Source organism: Eretmochelys imbricata, chromosome 2 (assembly GCF_965152235.1).
Source record: "Eretmochelys imbricata isolate rEreImb1 chromosome 2, rEreImb1.hap1, whole genome shotgun sequence".
Classification (NCBI taxonomy): Eukaryota; Metazoa; Chordata; order Testudines; family Cheloniidae; genus Eretmochelys; species Eretmochelys imbricata.
Window position 1 is genome coordinate 101,105,462 of NC_135573.1, and position 10,830 is coordinate 101,116,291.

Sequence of the window (10,830 nt, forward strand, 5' to 3'; positions counted from 1 at the left end):
CTGTACAAGACACAAAGAAAGAAAAGACAGTGCCTGCTTGGTGGTCTTACTCTGAAAATATTTTCGAGGAGGATACAAAAGAGTGGAAAGTAGGACAGCAGCTTTGTTATGCATAATAGTTATTATGAGGAAAGAGAAATGATGATGCATTGTTTGCTACAGTGATGACACACACAGTAGTAATTGCACTGTTAGCATGGGAATTATCCCAAGATCTTGTGGATGTTGTAATAAATCTCACAAGATCTTATGTGTTAACTACCCAAATGCTATATGTTACAACTGCACATTGAGAAATGGCAAGTAAATTCACAAGTCTGAGAAAAGCTTCCCTTAATGTAGCATATGATGAGAGGCTAGTAAGAAGCTGGAATCTTTAAAATGGTTATCATGTAGTGATGTCCCAAATTGAACTATGAAATCAGCACAAAGACAGAAAGTCCAAGAGAAACTCTAATTAAATACAAAAGGGCGCTGGAAGACTAATTTAGCTCTGCCATATCACAATACCGCATAGAACTAAGGACGTAGTCATAACCAAGGTACTGAAATGCTAGATGCAGATATTAACTGACAGCCATGCTGTAAGCACAAATGTATGAGGAAGCACTAGAAGTATGTTATATGAGCAATTAGAATAGAGCAGTAGCTGAATCTTACTTTTATTAACATTAATATCACTGACTAAACCAGGGAGATCACCCTCATCAATAGCTCTCATTTGGGAAGGGGAAAAAATTAGCTGAAGGCTTAAGGTTATGATTTGAGGCACTGGTGAGACCTCACCTGGACTACTGTGTGCAGGTCTGGTCTCCCATGTTTAAGGAGGATGAATTCAAACTGTAACAGGTACCGAGAAGGGCTACTAGGATGATCCGAGGAATGGAAAACTTATCTTATGAAAGGAGACTCAAGGAGCTTGGCTTGTTTAGCCTAACTAAAAGAAGGTTGAGGGGAGATATGATTGTTTTCTATAAATATATCAGAGGGATAAATACCGGAGAGGGAGAGGAATTATTTAAGATCAGTACCAATGTGGACACAAGAACAAATGGGTATAAACTGGCCACCAGGAAATTTAGACTAGAAATTAGACGAAGGTTTCTAACCATCAGAGGAATTAAGTTTTGGAATAGCCTTCCAAGGGAAGCAGTGGGGGCAAAAGATCTATCTGGCTTTAAGATTAAACTCGATAAGTTTATGGAGGAGATGGTATGATGGGATAACATGGTTTTGGTAATTAAATATTCATGGTAAATAGGCCCAATGGCCTGTGATGGGATATTAGATGGGGTGGGATCTGAGTTACCCAGGAAAGAATTTTCTGTAGTATCTAGCTGATAAATCTTGCCCATATGCTCAGGTTTTAGCTGATCGCCATATTTGGGGTTGGGAAGGAATTTTCCTCCAGAGCAGATTGGAAGAGACCCTGGAGGTTTTTCGCCTTCCTCTGTAGCATGGGGCACGGGTCACTTGCTGGAGGATTCTCTGCTCCTTGAAGTCTTTAAACTACGATTTGAGGACTTCAATAGCACAGATATAGGTGTGAGGTTTTTTGCAGGAATGTTGGGTGAAATTCTGTGGCCTGCGTTGTGCAGGAGGTCAGACTAGATTATCATAATGGTCCCTTCTGACCTAAATATCTATGAATCTATGATTGAAGATTTTAGACTACTGAAAATCTATTTGGTAATTAGTTGAGGACTAAAGGGAACATTTTATCATTAAGTGAGATCTGAGTGAGTTATTTGTTGGGCTAAAGAGCCAAAGTCCCATAGTGTTGGTGCTCTCATCTACCTATGGCAAATACAGGAATCTTGGCTTCTCAGCTGTGGTCAATATCAAATGTGAAAACCCCAGTAACAGTAATATTTTCTGAATTACAAAGCTTTTAAGGTATTGTTTCCAAATAATTGAAAATAGCATTTAGAAAACTACATTAATGGGAATGAAATTCTCATTTAGAAACATTCCTACACAGGAAAGTTGAAACACAAATATGTCAAATGGCTCTTTTTAAATGGTCTCCTCCTGTATTTTCAGTGCCTATGTAAATAATATCAGGGTCCAGATCTACACTGCTTTATTAGCTATGTTTCTTTGGGTGGATTCCAAGGGTGATTACATACAGTCGGTGAAGAGGAGTCATGGGGGAGATTGGAAAAGAGTTTGCATAGAACACGAGGTTTTTCCCTCATAGATAGTGTACACCATTGATCAGCATGCACAGAAAACTTCTAGCATCCTCTCTATAAAGAGGGCATTGCCATGAAAAATGCTACATAAGAAGTGCAATTTCAGGGACTATGACCTTGACATGCAGTTTCCAAACAAAGTGGCAAGGAGATGCTGCACAGTCACATACAGTAGATAGCTTTTCAGTGGGTATAATCTGTCCATTTCTGCAGCAGCAACAACAAACAACAGACAGGAAGAGACCACCCTGTTATTTCTCCCAACATGAACTATATCCAAATATTTTGACACAACCTCAAAAAAGCAAGAAGATCACAGCATTAAACCTCCAGTACATACTAAACAAGGCACAGTCTCCAGCCAGTAAGGTGGTTTCTATAGAGCTCATGGAACTACATGGTTTTTGCTCACAGTGTTTCTGGTTCCTGTGAGTTTGCACCTAATTTTCAGATTTAAATGAACACAGAAAACAGAATGAGAAAACATAATCGTGATGCAGTATTTGAATTAGAGTAGTGCCCTGAGTTATCAAAAGGATTTGGGACCCCATTCTCTAAGGTCTTTATACAAACACATATGGAGCATTAGCTCAAATAATCGAACAAACCTGACCTGCCTTCATAAATGAGTCCTTTGTTTCAATCCTTGCAGTGAAATATTTCATCACCTGAACCACACCTTTCCTTAAAAGTGATAAGATCACACAAATAAAGCAATACCTAATTGGCAGAACAGAAGAGGACACAGCATTTGGAAGATTTGTTTCCAATGTGGCATTGCAATGTGTGCCCTGAAAACACATTTAGATACTTTGATGTCCTATTTCATGAGAACAGTTGGAAAGGGAAAGATTATGAGTTAATTAGCTGATAGCCACATGAGGGGGGAGGGGTGTGATTTGAGGCAATTGTAAAGCAGTTCAGTATGTAACTAATAACAATATTAATTACAATTTATTATTTTAAATACTGGGAAGCCCCAAGCATGAAAGATTGATACTTCAAAAATCTAAGGCAAAAACTGTCAGATGATCATTAATTTGGGGTATCCAATTTGCAATATCTTGGGTCTTATTCTCAAAGGCCTAGAGCACCCATAATTGAAATTGAAGTCCATGGCAGCTCAGCAGTTCTGAAAATCAGGCCCAATAAAACCAGATTTGGGTATGTAAAAATGGAGGCACCCAAATGGACACAACTTTTGAAAATTTGGCTGTTTATGAATATATATACTACCCATCGGACATGTGTGTGAAGGCAATTCCACTCCAGGAACCATGACCAAGGGACAAAACAAGAGAATCAGAAAGAGCTTAAGAAACAAATATTGTCTGTGTCAAAAAGGAAGCTTCCAAAAAGAGCATGCAGCAAATTTAAGAATGGCTTTAAAGTATGCATTGGGAAAACTAGAAATAGTTCCATGACCTTATTTTACCATTTGTTTTCAAAAAAACATTTCAAGTTTTTTTTTAAAAAGGTACATACTGGTAAAGCCTTTTTTTCTAAATTTCAAAAAATCCCATATCACCAAAAAATGTGCAGCTAACGCAATCAATTGAATTGGGATTAAGGGGAAATATTGTGGTGAATATAGCAGACAAAACTGGTAATGTCACACCATATCAATTTAACAACTGGCTAAATCTCATTCTTAAAGAAAAGCTGAATGAATAGTGACACACATAATTCTTGAGGACATGTTCCTTCTCATGAGCAATTCTTTCATTTGTATTGTACAATGTTACACAAACTAGTTCAGATTAAAAACCCAAAACTTGAATTTCTTGGATTGATCCCAGCTGGCAGTTTATTCAGCGATGTTAATCAGATCTGATTCATAACTTTCAAAATGTAAAGAGAAGAACTTGTTTTTTTAAATAATAACTATCCATACCAATGTAAACATCTCTTCTGAGGATGACTCAATCAAAGTAGCCATGGTCACCCAATACATCTAGCTCTGTTATAGGCTGAACTGTAATTTGAGTCAGTGAACTAGACTATTCAAACTGAAGTCTTCCAGAGTTGATTTCCACTGTTCCCTCTGCAATTAATATTTTCCCCCTTCTTCCTTCTTAAAGTGTCCAGTGAGATATAAATAAAAAGAATTGCCATGAACAACGGTGGCCTCAATTTTCCCTTTAAATCTACTATCACAAGTCATTGCTCATGTCTTAAACTTAAAAAAAACCCCAACATTAGTTACCAACGCCCCATAACATAAAAAATGGAATTTTGGATACGTCATTTGTCTATCAAGCAGATGTGACCCATTGGACAAAACTTTATATTATTTATTATTGTTAGCTGACTTCAGTGTTCTTCAAGACAAAGATGTAAAAGGAAAGACCAAACTTTTCACATTTTCCCCCCTACTATTCCAACCTCTTCTGGATGAAATGAAATCTATAGCTGTTGGAAGGAAGTGTCAGCATTGAGATAGAATTTATGCTAAAAGCTTCTCTTTCAGAGTACTTGTGCTCTTGATTAAAAGGTGTTAAACCATCACCAGGTTAACTAATTAAGGAAAGGAATATGTTACAGTAATATAATTAAATTAGAATCTTAGGTCATAAAGAGATTTTAGTTGTATACAGCTCAAACAGAAAAATTTCAGCCAAAAATTGGAAATATTCCCATTTAGCAATGCTGCCATTTTGCCTCAGAACTTACAGTTTGGGTGCTTCATGCTCCCATTCTCTTCTATGGGCCAGGTTCCCTGGTCAGTCTACATGTCCCATGATGCACCATGGTCTCACCTCTTGGAGAGGGAAGGCAGAGCATCTTAGGTAAGAATGTTGCAACATTGGAGATGTAGTGAAATCATAGAGTCTGGCCCAGAGAGGAGACTGGAGACATGAGGCAACCAAATTACAACTCCCATAAGACACTTCACTGGCGTTTCTAAATTCATATATTTTGGCTTTTGGCCAATATTTCAATATTTCAATTTTTTCCGGGTGTTCATGTTTCACACAAAAAAAAATCTGGAGGAAAAAAAGTATTTAGTCAAAAACCCAATTTTCCATAAAAAAAAAAAAAGTTTACCTGAAATGTTTGACAATCCCTAGCCAGAATCTTTAGATACCCAGCCTGATGGCTACAATAAGCATAAATTAGGTAGGTATAAACATTTATAGGAAAGACAAAAGGAATTCAGCAGCATATCATATGGAAAGGTTCATATATCTTCAGAGACTTTCGAGAAAATCTCCAAGGGGATCTCAGAACTACTCCAAATGGAAAAAGCAGAGACATTGTTTTTGTATTGTTTCATTTTTTAGAACAAATTAAAGCACAGAATCCATCCTTTACGTGTCTTTATATAAAGTCGTGAAGGGTAAAGAACAAAGGTTTCATCACTGTCAACTTGAATATACAGCTTGTGGGTTTTTTCTCTCTGCTTTAAGAATAGTTGTGGGGGGAGGGAAGATATTAAAAAAAAAGACAAATCTAGAAAAAAATATAGGCAACTGACTGAGGCCTGAACTAGACAGTTAGAAGAATAGAAGAGTACCTTTTCTAGATCTTCTGGCTGACAAATATCCTGAAATTTTATCATCTACTTCTTACACATATTTCAAAAAGGACCTTTTTCATTCTTCAGCCTGCAAGCCAATCCAAGTACTGTTTATTTCAAATTGCTGACAATAGCGCTTTAAAATATTTTCTAAATAGATATAAAATCTAAAAGCCCATGTTTTTAAATACAGTTAGCCCTCAACGTATTTCAAATTTACAATTCCATTTTGGGTCAATCTAAACCACATTCCATAGATTATTTTGAATGCAACACATTAAATCACTCTAATGAGCTGTTTCAATTCCCACCTCAGTACAAGGTCATTAGGTATGAGACAGTATCTTTATGCATTTTCTCCACTATTTCATATTGCAGTCGTCAAAAAAGACTTTGATGGTTTTCCATTGTAAAAAGTGTGACAACTGCTCCTTCAGGCAGATTTAAAGGAATAAATTTGGGATAAGGCTAAGGAATTCATGAGTGCTAATCCTGATTCTCACACCAACTCAAGGGTGTCTTTAGCAGAGTCACTTGAACTCTCTTCTTTAGTTACCCCATCTGCAAGATGGGGATAAGACATGTAACTCACCAGAGTGCTGAAAGGGTTAATGTTTGTCCAGTGGCACATCTTGGCATTATTAACATGGCAGATTATCGCCTCACATAATGCTGTGAAGCAGGTGTCCAGGTAAATGAATAAGCAGGTTGCCATTTAAACTTCTGCACTCAGTGGGATTAAATGCTAAAGGTGGGAGACAGCCAGACTGCAAACAGCACAGTTCACCCTTGCACTCCCCCAATCCTGGAGTTGCTGCATTCAGGGCCAGTCCACTGGTTTAAGTTAGAACAGCCTGAGGATCAGCTGTGTCCCATATCTCCTTTCTCCTAGTCACACCACCCTAGGCTTACTGCAAGTAAGGTAGTGTAATCAAAACCTCTTGAAGGATCCCCCTGCCCTCCATTTGCCAGATATGTTGGTTTTTCAGCCAGAATCTATTGGCAATTCAGCAAAAGACACCACACAGTGCCAGAGAATCTGGCTGAATATATGTGCATCTAGTTTACTCTAATAATACCTCTGAAGAAGGTAAATAGTTAGGGTGTCAACTATACACTAGCAGGCAATGATATGTTCTGGGGAGACTATTGAACAAGGTTGGTAATAAATCATATCCACAAGATAAAGACACAGTGGAGTCTCACACAATGACACTGCCAATGTCACAGGAGTGATACCAGAATCATTTTTTGCATTCACCAGCCAGAGAAACCTTTGGATATTTCAGTGTCTGAGCATTGTCAGTAAAAATGTTAAAGCGCCATTTCCCCTCGATACATAGATTTCTGAGCAAATCTACATTCAAATCACTAGGAAAAATTATAATATCAGGAATAATTTCTGCATAGATTTTTGGCTAGCATCAGGGTACTTTTCTTTAAAGACATTTTCTCTCTATTGCTGACTGCTCATTGCTTCATAACACTTGACAAATTCTCAGTTCTTAAAAGCACTGGTAAATGTTTTGCGAATTGCTTCATTTTATCAGGGAGTTCTCAGTACTTCACCCTGATAGCCAGTGTAGTTTTGTCTTCCATTCCTTGCTTATCTTTATTTTTATGTATTTTCAACATGTAAAAGCTGACACGTTCCCGACCCCCACTTTCAACCATCAAAAGAGATTTAGCATCAATAAGCTGGAAATTCCCACAGCCATGAGAATTTCTTGGGCTTTCTATTGGGGAGTTGGAAAAGGAGAGGCGGTTAGGAACCCTTATAAAACCAATGTTTAAAAAATATACAGACAGCAGAGTAGTTTGAGATTGTGTGTGCGCACACGCATCCACTCACACACACACACCTGTTGTGAATTCATAATCAAAGTGGTAAAACAGGATTACCAAGGCAGCTATTACATGATCACACCTCAAAATTACAATATCATATATACTGAATAATCATTCAAGAGGCCAGAAATAATATATTAAAAAAGAAAATGGGGGGAGGGGAGGGATTTTAGGTAGTAAAGTTAACAAAATTACATGGTGGGAAACCAGCTAAGATAGAAATCTAAAATTACAGATCTGCTCAGAATACTAATTCCCACAGCTGCAAGAATCAGGCCAGGCAGGAGTACCTTGTTTGGAATATTTTCCTTGATAAGTTCTATTAAAAATGAGATACTGTACTGTAAATATAGGATCATGTGTTCAAGCATTTTGTCAGCACTCCTGGCTCCTGGTTCATTCCCAAAAGCACAATATACTGGATATTATACCAAGACTGTACCGTACACATTTCCATCACTCAGAATTGCTACCTTTTAAACTAGAGCATGCAAATGAAATATTTTACAGGGCAAAGCCAACGTTAGCACTGATGTAATGTTACCTTGATTCACTGCAGTACCCAGTGCTACTGGAGATGGAAGCCTTAATTTGTGCTTATGAAAAATATCAATCCCAATTTTACTATGCATATGCACAAGCACCTGAAGAATAATTCCAGGCTGCTAGCCAAACTAACAAAGTAGCAGCAATACAAAATGCCAGGGAAAAAAAACCCTCTGAATAAAGCTCGACTTACATTGAACATCTGCGTATGAATAGCACCAGTTTTGCTGTGATTGTATGTTTGAAGTCCACTTTCCAGAAATTATCTAATAATTGCATGTATAACATTTGTTTTGCATGCAAAGAAGGAAATATAAGTAAACAATCTGTTTTCTCTACAATTTTATGGCTAGTAGTCATGGTAATATTTAAAACATTTCATACTATTGTTGTAAAATTCCTTACTTCTAAGAGTTTGAGGATAAAGACTATATCAGAGGTTAAGCAGCACAAGCAGACCCAATTCAGTTATGCAGACAATATACTTGTCAGGGAGATACCCTGGGAAATCTTGGAGATGCTCTCAGGATCTCTCACTCATTTCTAAGGCAGTCCTGCTTGACACACTCTCTTTGTGCAATCAAAGAGACAGTTCAAGAGGGAAGAGAAACTCCTTTGTGCCCTAAGAGGTGTGTATTCAGCTCCAGTTCATCTCAATGTTGTGTTAAACTTCCAACACTGTATTTTTGAGTTGTGTCAATTCTGTAATCTATTTCATAGCTACTTAGCATAAACAAATTTGGGGTTGTGTGTGGAGTTCGAATACAGTACCTCTCTGGTGTTTTCTTTCATTACAATTTGACTGCAGGCTAGGGATGATGAAACTTTTCTAACACACTCTTCAGTTTCCAGCATATGGAGTAGATTTCTCTTGGCTTCTTCTCCAGGTCACTCAGAATTGTGAGGCTCATACACAGCTATAAAAGCTGTGCAAACATGTGTCTGAAGTCAGTCTGGGCAAAATTCACCCAGTGCAGAGGACCCACCCAATGCACCATGTACCACTATGTCCTTTATATGGGACTCCAGAGGGATTTGTGCAGAAGAGAGTCTTCTGCAACCCTTAGCACTGGGAGGAATTTCACTCTCTTTGTATATCTTACAGGCCTGTTCTTGAAGCCCCACAAAACAGTGAAATGTGCTCGTCCCAACCTCTGCCTCTCCCCACCTTCCAACACCCATGAATTTTTCTAAATCCTCATAGACCCTGAAGAGCTGTGATTAATTATGAACAGGGTTTTTTATCCACAGAATTTCAGTGTGTCATCTGTAAGCATGATTAAATTACAGCTAACACTTAATATTTGCATTTGAGCCTTCTTGTCAATCTATTTTTATATTAACTTGTTATTCTGCTGTACTCTACTTTTGGAGTGTTGGCACATACAGACTTACTTAAAGCTTCCAGCACTGTAGGGCTGGATTATTGGCTCACTCGAGCAGAGCACAGGTTCAGGGTGGGACACAGCAAGTAAATCAGTTATAACTCTCTGGTCCTGCACTTCCTGACCCCAGTGAGAGGAAAGTTACAGCTGCCCCTTAGCTCCCTCAATGCTATTACACCACTGGAGCACGGGTATAGAGGAGCTCTGCTCCCCCATGCCTCTGCTCCACTCCTGGCTACTAGCCCTGTCCTTCCCAAACATCCTTCTATGCTGGTTTTGTGTCTGCCAAGCTTTCCCCCAATGCCAGGGGAATTCTCCAAATCCAAAATACTGGTCTTTTCTGGTTAATTTGTCCACTCTGTGCTGCTTGAGCACATCCTCTCGTCAACTATTGGTGGCAGAGCTTCCATGGGCCATCCCAAAATAATTTAAAGTTGCCCTCCAAAGAAACACATCCCACATGTGGAGAAGTAGTGGAAAGTCTGGCCTCCCTTCCTCAGAGTGAAGCTCCCTATGGTGGGCCTGGAACCGTGTGACTCCCTGCACCAGTAAGGGATGAATCTGCTACTTTAAAGAAAATATATCGGGAAGGATCTCAAAGTCAAAGGCCCAGATCCTCAGCTGGTATAAATCGGCCTTCTACCTCAGGCTGCTCTGGCAGTTGTGTATGCCTGGTGCCCAACACTAGAGAGGCCCTGCACACCACGGAAAACAGGTCAGCTCTTCTTAAACAAACACTCCAGAACGAATCCTTTGCCTGCAGCATTTAAGCCTGAAGCACAACACCATAGGGATGTGCAAGGCAAAGATGGCCATGGAATTGGAGGGCTTACCACTGGGACTCTTCCTTTCTTCCTATTTTTTTTAAAGTAAGAGTCAATTTACATCAAAGCGGAGGAAAGATTGAGAGAAAAGTAAATGAGAGACTGAGTGAAGAAGATGGACTAGATGACTTCTAGAGGGTCTCAACCCTACATTTCTGATTATGAATAATGGTTCAGTGCACAGGACTTATTCCTGTTCGGAACCAAGATAAAAGTCATTGGTTCACTGTGCTGGGTGCACAGGACAGAGTGACAGGAGGGAATTCAACGGATACAGGAGTCTGTCTGAAAGCATAACACACATTCTTCCTCCTTGATTATTATGGGACCTTCAGATTTGCATATTCAGAACCAAAGTTGCCAGGCAGGGCTGACTTTCAACCATTCTCTCCCAGAATCCCAATGGAACAGCACATGGATGTGCTTCTTGACACTTGCCCTTTTCCTCTAGGAATAAGCTTACCTCCAATTCCATTTTGTGCTTCACACCCTGTCACAAAACACCTAAGCCT